This window comes from Tenrec ecaudatus, chromosome 2, assembly GCF_050624435.1.
Source record: "Tenrec ecaudatus isolate mTenEca1 chromosome 2, mTenEca1.hap1, whole genome shotgun sequence".
In the NCBI taxonomy this organism is placed as follows: domain Eukaryota; kingdom Metazoa; phylum Chordata; class Mammalia; order Afrosoricida; family Tenrecidae; genus Tenrec; species Tenrec ecaudatus.
The window spans coordinates 112,399,942-112,417,347 of record NC_134531.1 but is presented as its reverse complement, the minus strand read 5'-3'; the positions used below and the strand labels follow the sequence as shown (position 1 = coordinate 112,417,347).

General features: G+C 43.0%; 4 pseudogenes; all 4 read left to right on the top strand.

Moving 5' to 3' along the window:
* Positions 1 to 4,383: 4,383 nt before the first annotated feature.
* LOC142440071 (NEDD4-like E3 ubiquitin-protein ligase WWP1 pseudogene) lies at positions 4,384 to 4,898 on the top strand (annotated as a pseudogene).
* Positions 4,899 to 4,902: 4 nt separating this feature from the next.
* LOC142440070 (NEDD4-like E3 ubiquitin-protein ligase WWP1) lies at positions 4,903 to 9,037 on the top strand (annotated as a pseudogene).
* Positions 9,038 to 14,856: 5,819 nt separating this feature from the next.
* Positions 14,857 to 15,372, top strand: LOC142440069 (NEDD4-like E3 ubiquitin-protein ligase WWP1 pseudogene; annotated as a pseudogene).
* Positions 15,373 to 15,417: 45 nt separating this feature from the next.
* Positions 15,418 to 16,729, top strand: LOC142440068 (NEDD4-like E3 ubiquitin-protein ligase WWP1 pseudogene; annotated as a pseudogene).
* The last annotated feature ends 677 nt before the right edge of the window (positions 16,730 to 17,406 follow it).

Sequence of the window (17,406 nt, the reverse complement as noted above, 5' to 3'; positions counted from 1 at the left end):
ATGAATGTATGGATTTTGATAAGAGCTGTATGAGCCCCAATAAAAAGATTTAATAAAAAAAGAGTTGGACGATCTCCCAATAAAATTATTTTTAAAAGAATTGATCATTATCCATTTATCCAATGTGGGGGTGAGAGTGGGGTAACTCATGGTTATTGAGTTGATGCCAACACATAACCAACCTGTAGGACAGAGTAGAACTTTTCCTTAGGGTTTACAATAATGTACATCTTTACCAGAGTAGACAAGATCCCTTTCTCCTGTAGACAAAGTGATAGAATTGAAGTGCCAAACAAATCAAATAAATAATGAGGTATCGTTGCACCCGAGCCCTAATAATAAAGTTCAAAAAAACAGAAGACAGCATGTGCTGGCGAAGATGTCCCAAAGCTGGAGCCCGATGCATTGCTGGTGGAACTGGAAAAGGAAACAACACTGTGGAAAACAGAACGCTATTCCCTTAATAAGCTAGAAATGGAAATGCCTTATGATCCAGCAATTCCAAACTTCATATACATCCTAGAGAGATAAAAGCTATGACCTATATAGATATATGTTCACCCATATCACAACACTATTTACGATAGCAAAATATAGAAATAATGAAATGGCAATTAATAAGATAATCCATAGACAAACTATAGTATATATACAAAATGTAATACTGCACAATCTTAAAGAATAATAATGAATCTGTAGGTCCTAATAGCACGATGGACCAGGAGGATATTGTACTAAGTGAAATAAGTCAGTATAAAAAGGACAACTCTTGTATGAGGTCACTATTATGAAAAGTGGAGAAAGGGTTTTCACAATAGAGGAAACATTCTTTGATGGGTGCCAGGGGTAAGAGAGGAAGGAAGGATAAACTATTAAGAGGGTATACACATATTCATTTGTGTAAAGAGAAAATTAAATTAATAAATGGGGAATGGAGACAGAGAGAGAAATCTCCAATCTGGATGAGACCCATATCCGTATAATTTTGCCTCTAAGACATGAGTGTACAGTGACTCATGTTAACAATTTGTTCGGACACAACCCAGATTTATGCTCCCTATCATGAGGAGATTATTAAAGTTACAGATGCTATAGCAGTGTGGTGAAGAAATCTTTCTGGTATCAGAAAGAAAAATGTCTGGGGTCTTAAAGGTTTGTCTTCATATAAGCTCCCATCTAGCTAAGGTGGCAACAAAGTACACATGGAAGAAGAGCATTAGCCTGTGTGATCCAAGGATAACAAATAATAAAGCCCAAATCCAGAGGAGAGAATAGTATCAGAGTTTAACTTATAAGTAGCCAGTTTGCGGAAAACCATGGTTGACAGCAAAACCCCCAAACCCACATGTAGATTAGGTGTCCATTGGATCCCCTCTGACCACAGTGCAGGGATGGGGTAGCCTTGCCATCAGAGAGCCAGCATTGTAAAGTCGATTGTGGCAGCTGCAGTAAGGTTAAAATGTAGCACTTAATTATTTGATCTCCCTGTGACACATTTTTTAATTGTTTACAGTTTTATTATGTTCTGCTTTCTTTTTGAATGATATTTTTCTGTTTTGTCTAGATAATTTTGTGAGGATATTTTTGTATATTTGTTGGCTTTGTATGACATTGTGAGATGGATATTGTTTTGTTTCATATGATTTTCTGTATATGAAATCCACACTAGCTGGTCTATAGAGACTGTAACTGGATAGGGGCAGGGCAAGGAGGGTGGAGGGAAATGATGAGCTCATATCAATGAGTATGAGAAGGAAATTTTCTGAAATTCATTGTGGTGATGACATAAAAAACCATCATGTGATCATATGATTAAATTGTGTGATATGTGAAACATATGCCAATAAATCTTTTTTTGGTTTAAGTGTAAACTGCGAGGTGTCCCAGTTCAAGATGACAGACGCACCACATGGAAAGTGAATCCCTCCAACAATCAGGAGGAAAACATCCAGAAAGAGAAAAGTGGGATTCCCATAATCATGGAGAACAACTCAATAGATAAGTAACCTGAGCACACTGAGGTCCATAGAGAGTGGGAGCTGCAGAGGGGAAAAGGAAGTGGTAAACAGGCCCAGATGCCTAGATTAAGCTGCTGGCTTCCCAGCAGGTTTGAGTGGCTTACTAACTTCTCTGCTGGCATGAATCCCATATACCTGGTGCCAAGATTGCTCACCCAGCATCCTTTCTCAACCCTCAGTGTGAGCACGTACCTCCAGTGACACATCCTGGGCTCAGCTGGCCCCCAGGACTGCCTTGTGTCCCAGCTGAAGTGCTGGCTGACCAGAGCAACCCAACACCCTCACACCTCCATATCCTGCCAGCACCCCATTTGGACCACCCCAGGCCATCTTGCTAGGCCATCCTGAGAGAAGAATTTTCCCCTGGGAAGATGCCGAGCACAGCTCTCTGTCCTCTCTTGAAGACTGACACCTCCAAACAAGACCTCTGGTGCCTCAGCTCTCACAGCCCCACTCAACCCCTTGCCTGTTGCCTAATATTTGCCTAAGTCTAGACCCACAAGGACAAGCACCTAAAGCAGCGGTTCTCAACCTGTGGGTGGCAACCCCTTTGGAGGTCGAATGACCCTCTCACAGGAGTCGCTAAATTCATAATAGTAGCAAAATAATTTCATGGTTGGGGGGTCACTACAACAAGAGGAACTGTATTAAAGGGTCGCAGCATTAGGAAGGTGGAGAACCACTGCCCTAAAGGGTAGAGCCAGGTACCGCTAGGGACTGCATGTATCTTCTCAATTGATCTCTGTCGTGCTTTTTCCATACACTTTCCTGAACTCTCTCGAGGCAGAGTTTAAAGTGGCAGCTTCTGTCTCCTTCTTCTTTCTTGGTTTCCCTATTTAAAACAAAATCTTGTACTATTTTTATTATTTTTGTTTATCCTTCTGTGTTGGGCTGGGTTGACTAGTGAAACAAAGCAGAGACACTCATACATGAGTAAGAATGAGCTTTATTATGTCAAGATGTAATCCTGCATCAATAGCACGTCCCAGCCCAGTTCAACTCAAGGCCAAGAGTCCAATAGAAGTCCAGAAATACTTCTTCAGACTTGCTCAGCCACCTGCAATTATGCAGAATGCAAAAAATCACAGGTCAGTGGGTACAGACTTGTGTGGATCCAACACTAGTGGCCGCCATATCACAGGGCTTAGCATAGTTCATCAATTGGAAGGTGAGGGCAGAGAGGGGTGGGGGTGGGGGCCATCTACAGAAAGCCATTTATCTCAGTTACGCCTCCTTTCATCAAGGTGTGACCCGAATGACAGGCTAAACTAAACCTATATCGTCTTACAGGTACCATGTTGGAACAACAAAACCTAAGTATCATACCTTCCTTTCATACTTTTAATAAAACTATGTTTCTCTCATTTTTTCCATTCCTTAAGAAAGTAATACCTAATCTCCCAGCCAGGACTTCATTTAGACTCCCCTAGGCAGTTTAGAGCCATAGTCTGCCCCTTTGAGACACTCCGACCTCACCCCCTCCTCACAGAATGTGCCCATAAAAGGTGCCAACTCTGCTACCTCCTCCTCCCTGGCCCACTGACTCTTGAAATCATGAGCCCAACCCTCTACACACGCACTCAGCAAAAAATCACTCTGAAAAATGTCTCCATCTCCTGGTGCTCCCTTGACCTTTCAACTCCAGGCCAGCTTCCAGGCGAGGCCTAGTCCAGAGAGGCCAAATACCCCCCAGGCAGAGCCACTGGCCTGAAACTCAACTGTCCTCACCCCTTGGCTTTCCCCTCTCACCTACTCTATCCCTTTTCTCCCAACACTTTTTATGAAGTATCTGTCATTCATCTAGTATACCACTCAATGGAATTCCCTCAAAACAACCCAATCTCCTTGGCACCCCTCAGAGCTACACCAAGGAAATAGTGGGAAACATTTTATACAATTGGCTAAATTAATGGCACTATGCAAAGGAAATCAACTGTGTGAACATTGATAAACCCTGGATAACCTGGAGAAGAATGGGATTCCAGAAGAAAGCACTGTGCTCAGGAGGAACTTGCACATGGATCAAGAGGTTGTATGTGAACAGAACAAGGGAACACTGTGTCATTTAAAATCAGAAAAGGTGTCTGCCAGGCTTGTATCTTCTCACCATCCTTGTCCAGTCCATGTGTTGACCAAGTCCTCAGAAAAGCTGACTTATCTGAAGGTGATTGTGAGTGGTGTGGGGGGTCCCTGTGCCTGCAGGCGTCGAGTGCTGCTGCCGATGCTGCCCCGGTTATTTTCACACCTCTGCAGACAGCAATCTTGGGAACTAAATTGTGTGGGCACAAGACACATGGGGAGGCACCTCTGTTTTGGGTGCCAAGAGGGGATGACTCTGAGTCAGATGTAAGCTGAATGTTGGGACATGGCCATGACATCACCAAGGTCTGCTACCAGTAATAACTCAGTGGAAGATTACAGTTACAGGTAACAGTTTTGAGTGCCAAACAAAAGGAAAAAAATTTTTCAATAGAAATAGATACACAAGTAGAAGTCGAGGAAGAAATTAAGAAAACAGCAGCAAAATCCAGTCGTTCTTCTAATCCAGAGTGGGATAGAGGGGTAACTGTAAATGTGACCCCACAGACTACCTTGGGATTTCGAGTTGGGTGTCATCACACTTTAAAAGCAGGTGCTACGTTGGGAAGAGGGACTGCAGCTTTGAAGTGAGCTCTGTGGACACACAATAGAAAAGTCTAAGAAAAAATAGGAAATTGGAAAAAGTGAAAGAAAAATGACAATTTTCCTTGAAACAAAAATGGTGGTGGGCAAATGGGTGAAGTGACCATTGTGCTTGACGGATTGGTGGTTGAACAAGGCAGTCAATCAAACTGCAGTTTGTCTCCAACCCAAATACAGCAAAACGATGTTGCCTTCTAGGAGAATGAGAGTCTTCATCAAAGACAACTACTTGAAGCTAGAAGGATGTCGGGTGCTGCCACCTCTCATTCTGGAAGTAGTTCTGCTTTTGAAGCAGCCACAGTAAGACAGTCCGTTGGGTGTGTGGAAGCTAGACAGCGACAGTCTGGAAATAGCAACACAGAAACGTTGCCGTCAGGGTAGGAAGCGAGAAAAGATCCTCATGGCAGATCCTATTTTGTGGATCTTAATACCGGAACAACCATGTAGGAGGGACCACAGCCGTGACCGCTGGGTTGGGAAAGATCAGCTGATGATTATGGGAGACTTTACAACACGGATGATAACAAGAGAATAACCAGGTAGCAGCCGCCAACTCTGGAATCAGTTGGAAACTTGGAGCAGTGGCAGTCTCAGGGTGGCGATGGCAGGGAGCTATGCCACAATTCAACCAAATGATGGAACCAACTTCCACTTGGCCTCAATATTAGCTGCAGAAAATCACAAGACTAGGGGAAAAGAGTAAGTTCAATGGACAGAATTTACTTTGAATCTTGACACAAAAACAACTCAAAGGGAAGATCCAAGAGCTTAAGCCTGCAGAGTGAAGAACTCCTGCCGGAAGGCTGGGGAATGAGGGTTAGGAGGGAAGGCATGAGGTACTCCGTTGATCATAGCACAAGAACCAACAGCATTACACTTCCTTGAAGTGGGACATCATCGGTAACCAAAGGTGGTCCCCAAAACACTAATTGACGTAGCTTTCAGTGGAAACTGGTTCACTCCTATGATTTGTGCCAGTGTAGGGCACTACCCAGTCACAGGAAGAGTAATGTGTCCCAGAAGACTTTGTTTGAAAAGTCCTTGCAACAGATCATGACATTAAAATGCTATGATTTGAGGAGGGAATTATTCACAAGAATGTGAGAAGAAGGACTTGATTGGGGAGATTTAGTATGACAATGATTTTTCTTGCCATTACATGAAGTTTTTAACTGAATGTATTGCTTATTTGATTATGCTAGCAAGAATAACTACTGTTTGCAGATAAATCCAGCTTCATTCATTAATCCTGATTTCGTTTCATAGTTTTGTTTCATTGGCTGCTTTAATGCCGTGCTATTTTTTTATGGGAAGTTTATCGACACTGGTTTCTCTTTACGATTCTACCATCATATGCTAAGTATGAAACTCTCTATTAAGGGACTCTATTGATACTGAGGAATGTGGCCTAGAGATGTATTTTTCTGTTGGTATGGAGATTTGGGGAAAAGTTACTTCATATAATCTGAAGTTGGGAGATTCAAATATCCTAGTGACTGAGGAGAAAAAAGAGAACATATTGGCTTAATGACATAATGGCATTTTCTCATGGAGTTCAAGAAGAGACAAAAGTTTTCTTCATGCTTTTAATGAAATTGTTCCTCTTCAATGGCTGCAGTATTGTGTTAATCTGGGTAGACTAGAGAAACTAATTCATACACACTCATATGGGTATAAGAAAGAGCTTTATATGAAAGAGCAAGTCTACATTAAGAAAACCTCCCAGTCAGTCCAGATCAAGTCCATAAATCCGATACTAGCCCATATCACTGATACAAATCTATAAAGTCCTCTTCAGACTCACAAAACATCTGCAATGACGGCAAATGCAGGAAGATCTCAGGCCAGTAGATGGGAAGTCTTGCGGATCCAGTGATGTTGTAACCATCTCAGCTCTGGCAGGGGTTTCCACTTGGCTTCTCCAGCTCCAGAGGTCTGGCTCCATTGGCCTCTCTCCATGTATCTTCTGCACAGAGATGTCTCACCAGGACTGATCAGAGAGAGACTATCTCCCAATGCCAAGGAGGAAATACAGGAGTTCCCAGAAAACTCAGAAGATCATGCCCAGACAGAAGTCTCATGGCTATTTCCCAATTGATAGGCTAGACTCAACCCCTACACTCTTTTTTTAAAAAACATTTTATTAGGAGCTCATACAACTCTTATCACGAGCCATACATATACATACATCAATTGTATAAAGCACATCTGTACATTTTTTGCCCTAATAATTTTCAAAGCATTTGCTGTCCACTTAAGCCCTTTGCATCAGGTCCTCTTTTTTTCCCCCTCCCTCTGCGCTCCCCCCTCCCTCATGAGCCCTTGATAATCCACAGATTGTTATTTTGTCATATCTTGCCCTATCCGGAGTCTCCCTTCCCCCCCCCCCCCCTTCTCTGTCGTCCATCTCCCAGGGAGGAGGTCACACGTGGATCCCTGTAATCAGTTCCCCCTTTCCAAACCACTCTCCCAGCATCGCCCCTCATACCCCTGGTCCTGAAGAAATCATTCACCCTGGATTCCCTGTGCCTCCAGCTCCCATATGCACCAGTGTACAACCTCTGCCCTATCCAGTCCTGCAAGGTAGAATTCAGATCATGGTAGTTGGAGAGAGGAAGCATCCAGGATCTGGGGGAAAGCTGTGTTCTTCATCGGTACTACATCGCACCCTAATTAACCCATCTCCTCTCCTAAACCCCTCTATGAGGGGATCTCCAGTGGCCGACAAATGGGTCTTGGGTCTCCACTCTGCACTTCCCCCTTCATTCACTATGGTATATATTCTTTTTTTTTTTTGCATGATGCCTTATACCTGGTCCCTTTGGCACCTCGTGATCACACAGGCTGGTGTGCTTCTTCCATGTGGGCTTTATTGCTTCTGAACTAGATGGCCGCTTGTTTATCTTCAAGCCTTTAAGACCCCAGACACTATCTCTTTTGATAGCCGGGCACCATCAGCTTTCTTCATCACATTTGCTTGTTCACCCGCTTTGGCTTCAGCAGTTGTGTCGGGAGGGTGAGCATCGTACAGTGTCAATTTAATAAAAGAAAGTATTCATGCATTGAGGGAGTGCTTGAGTAGAGGCCAAGGTCCTTCCACCACCTTAATACTAAACCTATAAATATAGACACATAGATCTATTTCCCCATCCTCATCTATATATTTGCATGTACATGTCTTTGTCTAGACCTCCACAAATGCCCCTTGACTCCTAGCTCTTTCCTCCATCTCCCTTGACTTTCCTCCTGCCCTACTACCATGCTCTGTCCCCACCTGGGCTACACCTATACCTCTTCTCTACGCAACCTTGTCCTTGATCTTTCCCCACCAGGCCGGCCACTCCCCTATCACTTCCATTTTGGGTCCCATGTTGTTCCCTTGTCCCTGTGTTTGTTAACACCACTTCCTTAACCCCCTACCTCCCCCCACCCCAAGTCCCCCTGGAACTGTCGGTCCCGTTGTTTTTCCTCCAGATAGTTCATCCAGCCTGTCCGATTCAGACAGACCTGTGGAGACACTAACATGCACGAAAACAAGACAGAGGAAAACAAAGCAACAGTATACAACCAGACAACAAAACACCAAAAACAAACCACTGCCAAAGAACAAAACAAAACACTTCACGTAAGAAAAGCTTGTAGTTAGTTCATGGATCATCTGTTGGGCCTTAGGAGCGTTTTCCAGTCCAGTCTGTTGGGGCACCACACCCTGGCCCCAAAGTCCACTTTCAGCATTCCCTGGGGACCTTGCCACTCCATTCCCTTGCTGTTCCGCTGCCCCTACACTCTTAATCCTCAAATTGACACCGGATTATGTAACTACCACAAGTACTTGAATGAAAAAGAACTGGAAGTTATGCTGTGGGACATGCAGGAGGTGGACTTGACAGATTGACAAAGAAATCATATTTATCGACATTGTATCAGAAAGAGCAAAGCAAATCCTTTGGTTTGGGCAGTTTGTGACAAAGTGGGATGTAAGACCCAGTGAAGAAAGAATGCGACTTCTGCAGTTAGTCACCGGAAACTGCTGTTTACCTCTGGGAGGATTTGCTGAGCTTAAGGGAAGTGATGGGCCTCAGAGATTTTGCTTGGAAAAAGTTGGCAAAGACACCTGGTTAACAAGAAGCCACACAAGTTTATGTTCATCTACCACCATATATGAGTTATGAACAACTCAAGGAAAGCCTTCTTTTGTAATAGAAGAGACAGAGGGATTTGGACAAGAGTGGGCATGGCTTGTCTGGAAGGAACTCCAGCATTTAAATAATACCCCAGCCGAGAAAAATTGCTCAGAGGGTCTATTAGCTGTTCATTCCATGCAGCGAATTTTCTGAACTTTTCAGAGTATGTTTTCCTTTCTTCTGCTGAATATGCAAAACAACTGACACGTTTCTACTTTATTTATTGTTTCTTTAGGATAACTGATCAAGAAAAAGTTCATCCTTAAATTTTGACACAAGACTTCATTTAAAAAGAGAAAAATAAGTATGTACATATGTAAGCAATATGATAATGGCTTTTGTTTTATAGAGCGCCAAGTGTATTAACCATGACATTCCTTCATTCGAAAAGACCTGGGCTTGCTTCCTCTTGTGTCACTTATCCAGGGGGAATGCAAATGGCTCCATGATCTGCCCTTGCAACATTGCTTAAGGGTGTTTCGTTGCGTGATTGTTCAGGAAGGCCTTAAGCACTTAGCTCAAATCTTACTTTGAATATTAAGAAATTCTGTTGGTTTTTCTGAAGACAGGTGCTTGAACCCATCCATTCGTTTTAAATAATTACAGGAGAGAAGTTTTTCCCTCTTTGATACATCAATAATACAGTCAAACTAATGAAAGAAACCATAACGCACATAAAAGTCATATTAGGACTGATGCCACGGAGGTTACTTTAGAGATCAGAAATAATTCATTGAGCAGCATAGAGGTTTGTTTACAAGTTACTTCAGGATGCTAAGTACTTGTGTAATTTAAAAGGAACAGGCCCTTCAGTTCACTTTGTTTTAAATCTGTGGTAGTCTTCAAATTCAATTCCTAATAAATTGATACAATTTGAGAATTAGAAACATTTAAAATGAAATGTGAATTTTAATGCTTATATTTGTATTCAGTGTTAGTTTCATAAAATCAGATGGATTAAAGGATCACTCTTGCATGCAAATGCTCAAATGATTCTAGCAATTTTCTGTTAGTGTTTCATTATTTCAGTTCCTCTTGAAATTCATGAAAATTCTTCTGGTCCTCCCCCCCTTTTTTTCATAGACCAAATTATTTTTGTTTGAAATAACTATAATGCCTTTTTTTGGAGGAAGGATAATTAGCACCTGCAGTACACAGATGACACAACTTTGTTTGCTAAAAATGAAGAGAAATTGAAGCAATTGGTGATGAAAACCAAGGAGTATAACTTTAGTATGGGTTACAATTCACAATAAAGACCAAAGCCCTCACAACTGGACCAATAGATAACATCATGATAAATGGAGAAAAGGTTGAAGTTGTCAAGGATTTCTGTCTTACCTCAACACAAAATTAATAATAATGAAAACAGCAGTCAAGAGATCAAAGGATATATTGCATTAGATAAAACTGCAGAATAAGATCTCTTTTGAGTATTGAAGAGCAAGGATGTTTCTTTCATGATTAATGCTCACCTGAACCAAGCTATACGATTCTCCATGGTTTCATATGCATGTGAAAGTTGGAAATTGAATAAGGAAGGCCATGCAAGAGCAGATGCATTTGAATTGTGTTGCCAGAGAAGAATATTGAAAGTATCATGGAATAGTAAATGGACAAACATCTGTATTGAAAGAAGTAAGACCAGAGGGCTCCTTATAGGAAAAGATGGCAAGACTTCCTCTTACATACTTTGGACATATTTTAAGGAGACACCAGTCCGTGGAGAAGAACATCATGATTGATAATCTGGAAGGGCACCAAAAGAGGGGAGGCCCTCAGTGAGATGGATCGACACAGTGGCCGCATCAATGAGCTCAGGTCTAGGAACAATTGTGCTGTTGGCACAGGATCTGGCAGAGTTCCGTTCTGTTGTGTAAAGGTTTGCTGTAGGTCAGAGATAAGTAGATGGAACCGACAACAACAACAATAGAATTACCTTATGCCCCATGGGTTTGATGATAATGTTTTCTAACTTAAATGATAGTGATGTTTCTAAAGTGAAACAGAGAAATATATAAACCATATATCTATATACATATATGAATGGTCATTGAGCTTACACTTAATTCTAGCCTCAGTCTAAGAACAGTTAGTTTTTCTGTGGTGGCCCTGCTTGATCTTCACCCTCATGACATGAGCACTGAAGAGATGGGTGCTACAGAAAAGTATCTGTCATCTTACAGGGTTTTCTTCAAACAAGCAGTCATCTCGGTGAGGTGTCAGCTAAGTACACAGGGAAGAAGCACAGAAGCCTGAGTGCGCCAAGGATGTTAACAATGAAGCCCAAACCGAGAGGAGATAAGTATCAGTGGTTAAATTATGAAGAGCCAGCTTGTGGAAAACTGGTTGACAGTGGAAAACCAAAATCCATTTTCAGGGTCCACACACAGATTAAGTCTCCAGTGAATACCCTCCAGCCACAATGCAGGGATGGGAATAGGCTTGCCATCAGACAGACAGCATTGTGAAGTCCATTGTGGCAGATGCACTTAGATTTAAATGCAATATGTTATCATTTGTTCTCCCTTGTGAGACATTTTAAAATTGTTTGCGGCTTTCTTATTTTCTGCTTTCTCTTTGATTGAGATTTTTTGTTTATTTTTCTAAACATTTTTGTGTATTTGTTGGCTTTGTATGATATTGTGTGATGGATTTTGTTGTGTTTTGTATGATTTTCTGTATATGAAATCCACACTAGCTGGTCTATAGAGACTGTAACTGGATAGGGGCAGGGCAAGGAGGGTGGAAGGAAATGATGAGCTCATATCAATGAGTATGAGAAGGAAATGCTCTGAAATTGATTTAGTAATTACATGAAAACCATCATGTGATCATATAATTAAATTGTATGATATGTGAAACTTATGCCAATAAAACTTTTTTGGGTTTAAGTGTAAACTGCGAGGGGTCCCAGTTCAAGATGACAGACGCGCCACATGGAAAGTGAATCCCTCCAACAATCAGGAGGAAAACATCCAGAAAGAGAAAAGTGGGATTCCCATAATCATGAAGAACAACTCAATAGATAAGTAACCTGAGCACACTGAGGTCCATAGAGAGTGGGAGCTGCAGAGGGGAAAAGGAAGTGTTAAACAGGCCCAGATGCCTAGATTAAGCTGCTGGCTTCCCAGCAGGTTTGAGTGGCTTACTAACTTCTCTGCTGGCATGAATCCAAAATACCTGGTGCCAAGATTGCTCACCCAGCATCCTTTCTCAACCCTCAGTGGGAACACGTACCTCCAGTGTCACATCCTGGGTTCAGCTGGCCACCAGGACTGCCTTGTGTCCCAGCTGACCAGAGCAACCCAACACCCTCACACCTCCATATCCTGCCAGCACCCCATTTGGACCACCTTGCCATCTTGCTAGGCCATCCTGAGAGAAGAATTTTCCCCTGGGAAGATGCCGAGCACAGCTCTCTGCCTTCTCTTGAAGACTGCCACCTCCTAAACAGTTTGAGTCCTACCCTCTGCAAACCCAGAACATACTGCTTGACCTTTGTTCCCTCAAGACAGCTGGCTGTATTCAACTCACAAAGAGTGAGACCACTCGATCTCCCAAACAACAAGTCCTTTGGTGCCTCACTTCTCACAGTTCCAATTAACCCCCTTGCCTATTGCCTGATACCTGCCTAAGCTTAAACCCGCAAGGCCAACCTCCCAAACGGTAGAGTCAGCCAACCCTAGGCACTGCATGCATCTTCTCAGGTGATCTCTGTCGTGCTTCTCCCGAACACGCTCTTGAACCATCTCTGGGCAAAGTTTAGACCGGCAGCTTCTATCTTTTCTTTCTTTATTGCTTTCCTTGTCTTTAAAACAAAATCTTTTACTATTTTTTGTAATTTATGCTTAATTCTATCCTTCTGTGTTAGGCTGGGTTGACTAGTGAAACAAATCCAGAGACATTCACATATGTGTAAGAAAGAGCTTATGCCAAGATGTAATCCTGCATCAATAACACCTTCCAGCCTAGTTCAACTCAAGTCCAAGAGTTCAATACGAGTCCAGAAGTCCCTCTTCAGACTTGCGCAGCCACCTGCAATTAGGCAGAATGCAGGAAGATCACAGGTCAGTGAGTGTTGATCCAATAGCAGTGACCGCCACATCGCAGGGCTTGTGCAGGTCTCAGCGTGTTTTGTCAATTGGAAGGTGAAGGCAGAGGAGGTGGAGGTGGGGGGCTCCTCCAGAAATCCATGTATCTTGGTTACACATCCAAAGGAGGTCATCAAGCTCTGTCCCGTTAAACTACACTCATATTGTCCTACAGGTGCCATGTTGGAACAAAAATAAAATCCTAAGTATCATACCTTTTTTTCATTCTTTTAATTAAACTATGTTTCTCTCATTTTTTCCCTTCCTTCAGAAAGTAATACCTAGAGAGAACAGCATGGCTGGCCCCACTCTGAGACATGGTGCCCCGCAGTGACCAAGGGCGATGCAGGGGACAGCACCGGAGACACAGTGTGGGACTTGCACCTGACCTGATCCCACCACACCGAGGCAAAGCACTGGGGGAGTGCAGTGGAACAGCAAGGGAATGGAGTGGCAAGGTCCCCAGGGAATGCTGAAAGTGGACTTTGGGGCCAGGGTGTGGTGCCCCAACAGACTGTTCTGGAAAACGCTCCTAAGGGCCAGCAAACGATCCCTGAACTAACTACAAGCTCTTCTTTCATGTAAAAAAAGAAGAAAGAAATACCTAGTCTCCCAGCCAGGACTTCATTTAGACTCCCCTGGGCAGTTTAGAGCCACAGTCTGCCCCTTTGATCCACTCCGATCTCACCCCCTCCTCACAGGATGTGCCCATAAAAGGTGCCAACTCTGCTACCTCCTCCTCCCTGGCCCACTGACTCTTGAAATCATGAGCCCAACCCTCTACACACGCACTCAGCAAAAAATCACTCTGAAAAATGTCTCCATCTCCTGGTGCTCCCTTGACCTTTCACCCCTAGGCCAGCTTCCACCTTAGCCCTAGTCCAGAGAGGCCAAATACCCCCCAGGCAGAGCCACTGGCCTGCAGCTCAACTGTCCTCACCCCTTGGAAACACACTTGTCTCTCACTGACACCAGCTACAATGCTCCTAGACCCCAACCGAACACAACACAGACCGTCTTTTATCCGATCTTTTTCCTTCCCTGTCTGTTTCCACTTCTTTAAAATAAAAGTTTTTACTATTTTTGTAATGATTTTCAATTAGTACTACCCCTTCTTTTATTGTTCCAAATACAAAGTTTTTCAATACGTTTGCAACTCTTAAATTAACACGACCTCATTATTTTTTCCCTTTCTTCTCTAGTCCTTTCCGTTGCATTAATTTGATCTTTCCCCTCTCACCCACTCTGTCCCTTTTCTCCCAACACTTTTTATGAAGTGTCTGTCATTCATCTCAATGAATGGAATTCCCTCAAAACAACCCAATCTCCCTGTCACCCTTCAGAGCTACACCAAGGAAATAGTGGGAAAAAGTTACACCCTTGGGTAGATTAATGGCACTATCAAAGGAATGCATTGACTGCAAAGGAAATCAACTATGTGAAAATGATAAACCTGAGATAACCTGACGAAGAATGGGAATTCCCGACTGCTTTTCCATGCCCAGGAGGAACTTACACATGGATCAAGAGGCTGCTTGTAAACAGACCAAGGGAACGCTGCGTGGTTTAAAGTCAGGAGCATGCCTGTCAGGCTCATATCCTCTCATCATACTTGCTCAGCCCATATGTTGGCCAAGGCATCAGAGAAGCTGACTTATCCCAGAGGAGTGTGGGTGATGCTCGGGATTCCAGTGACTGCAGGTGTCCTGGGTGGCTACTGCAAGTGCTGCCACCTATTTTGCCACAACCATCATGCCTACTTTGAGATAGCGATCTTGGAAACAGAAGGGTGTGGGCACAAAACACATGGGGAGGCACCTCTGTTTTGGGTGCCAAGAGGGGATGACTCTGAGTCAGATGTAAGCTAAATGTTGGGACATGGCCATGACATCACCAAGGTCTGCTACCGGTAATAACTCAGTGGAAGATTACAGTTACAGGTAACAGTTTTGAGTGCCAAACAAAAGGAAAAAAAGATTTTCAATAGAAATAGATACACAGGTAGAAGTCGAGGAAGAAATTAAGAAAACAGCAGCAAAATCCAGTCGTTCTTCTAATCCAGAGTGGGATAGAGGGGTAACTGTAAATGTGACCCCACAGACTACCTTGGGATTTCGAGTTGGGTGTCATCACACTTTAAAAGCAGGTGCTACGTTGGGAAGAGGGACTGCAGCTTTGAAGCGAGCTCTGTGGACACACAATAGAAAAGTCTAAGAAAAAATAGGAAATTGGAAAAAGTGAAAGAAAAATGACAGCTTTCCTTGAAACAAAAATGGTGGTGTGCAAATGGGTGAAGTGACCATTGTGCTTGACGGATTGGTGGTTGGACAAGGCAGTCAATCAAACTGCAGTTTGTCTCCAACCCAAATACAGCAAAACGATGTTGCCTTCTAGGAGAATGAGAGTCTTCATCAAAGACAACTACTTGAAGCTAGAAGGATGTCGGGTGCTGCCACCTCTCATTCTGGAAGTAGTTCTGCTTTTGAAGCAGCCACAGTAAGACAGTCCGTTGGGTGTGTGGAAGCTAGACAGCGACAGTCTGGAAATAGCAACACAGAAACGTTGCCGTCAGGGTAGGAAGCGAGAAAAGATCCTCATGGCAGATCCTATTGTGTGGATCTTAATACCCGAACAACCACTTGAGAGGGACCACAGCCTTGATCTCTGGGTTGGGAAAGATGGGTTGATGGTCATGGAAGAGTTTATTACCCAGAGGATAACAAGAGAACAACCAGGGGGCAGTGGCCAAGTATGGTATCTGATGGAAACTTGGAGCAGTGGCAGTCTCAGGGGTAGCTATTGCAGGGAGCGACAAAACAGTTCAACTGACTAGTGAACCAACTCCATTCGGCTTCAATGTTGGTTGCAGAACAGGACAATAGCGGGGCCTTTTCGAGCAGGATTGGGAAAAAGAGTACATTCAATTAATGGAGTTGACTTTGCATCATAAAACAAAAACAACTCAATGGGAAACTCCAAGAACACAAGCCTACAGAAAGCGAACCCCCTGCCAGAGGCTGGGAAATGAGGTCTAGGAGAGAAGCTGTGAAGTACTTCCTTGATAGCCCAAGAACACCAGCATTAAATTTCCTCAAAATGGGAAGAAGTCACCCATAAGTAAAGGTGGTCCACAAATTGCATATTGACACAATTTGGGGGAACTTGTTCACTTCTATGATTTGTGCCAGTCTAATGCATTGCCGAGTCACATGAAGATTAACATGTCCTGGCAGACTTTGTTTGAAGAGCCCTTGCAACAGGGCATATCATTAAAACCCTATGACTTGAGGAGGCGACTACATATAATATTTTGAGGAGAAGGACTTGATTTTTTTGGTTCAGGAAGAGAATGTTTTTCTTGTTTTCTCAAGAAGCTTTGAACCGAAGATAGTGCTTATTTGAGTATGCTAGCAAGATATAGCGAGATGCTTGCAGATATACCCAGTGTCATCCATTGATCCTGAACACTATTCATACTTTTGCTTCATTGGTCGCTTTATTGCCATGCCATGTTTTCATGGGAAGTTTATTGATACTGATTTCTCTTTGTCCTCTACAAGCACATGCTAAGTAAGCAACTTACTATTAAGGATTTGGGTTCTAATGATACTGGTGAATGTGGCCTGGAGATGTACCTCTTTCTTGCTATGGGATTTTGGGAAAAGTTATTTCATCTAATCTGAATTTTGGAGGTTCAAATATCCTGGTAACTGAGAAGAACAAAGATAAATAGATTGCCCTAATGACATAATGTCGTTTTTCTCCCAGAGTGTAAGAACAGACCAGTTTTCCTTGATGTTTTTTTTTGTTTGTTGTTATTGTTCAAATCATTTTATTGGGGGCTTGTACAACTCTTATCACAATACATACATACATACATACATACATACATACATACATACATACATTTTGTGTCAAGCACATTTGTACATGTGTTGCCATCATCATTCTCAAAACATTTGCTTTCCACTTGAGCTCTTGGAATCAGCTCCTCATTGTTTTCCTCTCCCTCCCAACTCCCCCCTCCCTCATGAACCCTTGATAATTTATAAATAATTATTATTTTATCCATCTTACATAGCAGATGTCACCCTTTACCTGCTTCACTGTTGTCCATTCCCCAGGTCAGGGGTTATATGTAGATCCTTGTAATTGGTTCCCCCTTTCTACCCCACCTTCCCTCTACCCTCCCGGTATAGTCACTCTCACCACTGGTCCTGAGGGGATCATCTGTGCTGGATTTCCTGTGTTTCCAGGTACTATCTGTACCAGTGTACATCCTCTGGTCTAGCCGGATTTTTAAGGTAGAATTGGGATCATGATAGTGGGGGTGGGGGAAGGAAGTATTTAAGTTTTAAAGGAAAGTTATATGTTTCATTGTTCCTACACTGCACCCTGACTGACTCCTCTCATCCCCGCGACCCTTCT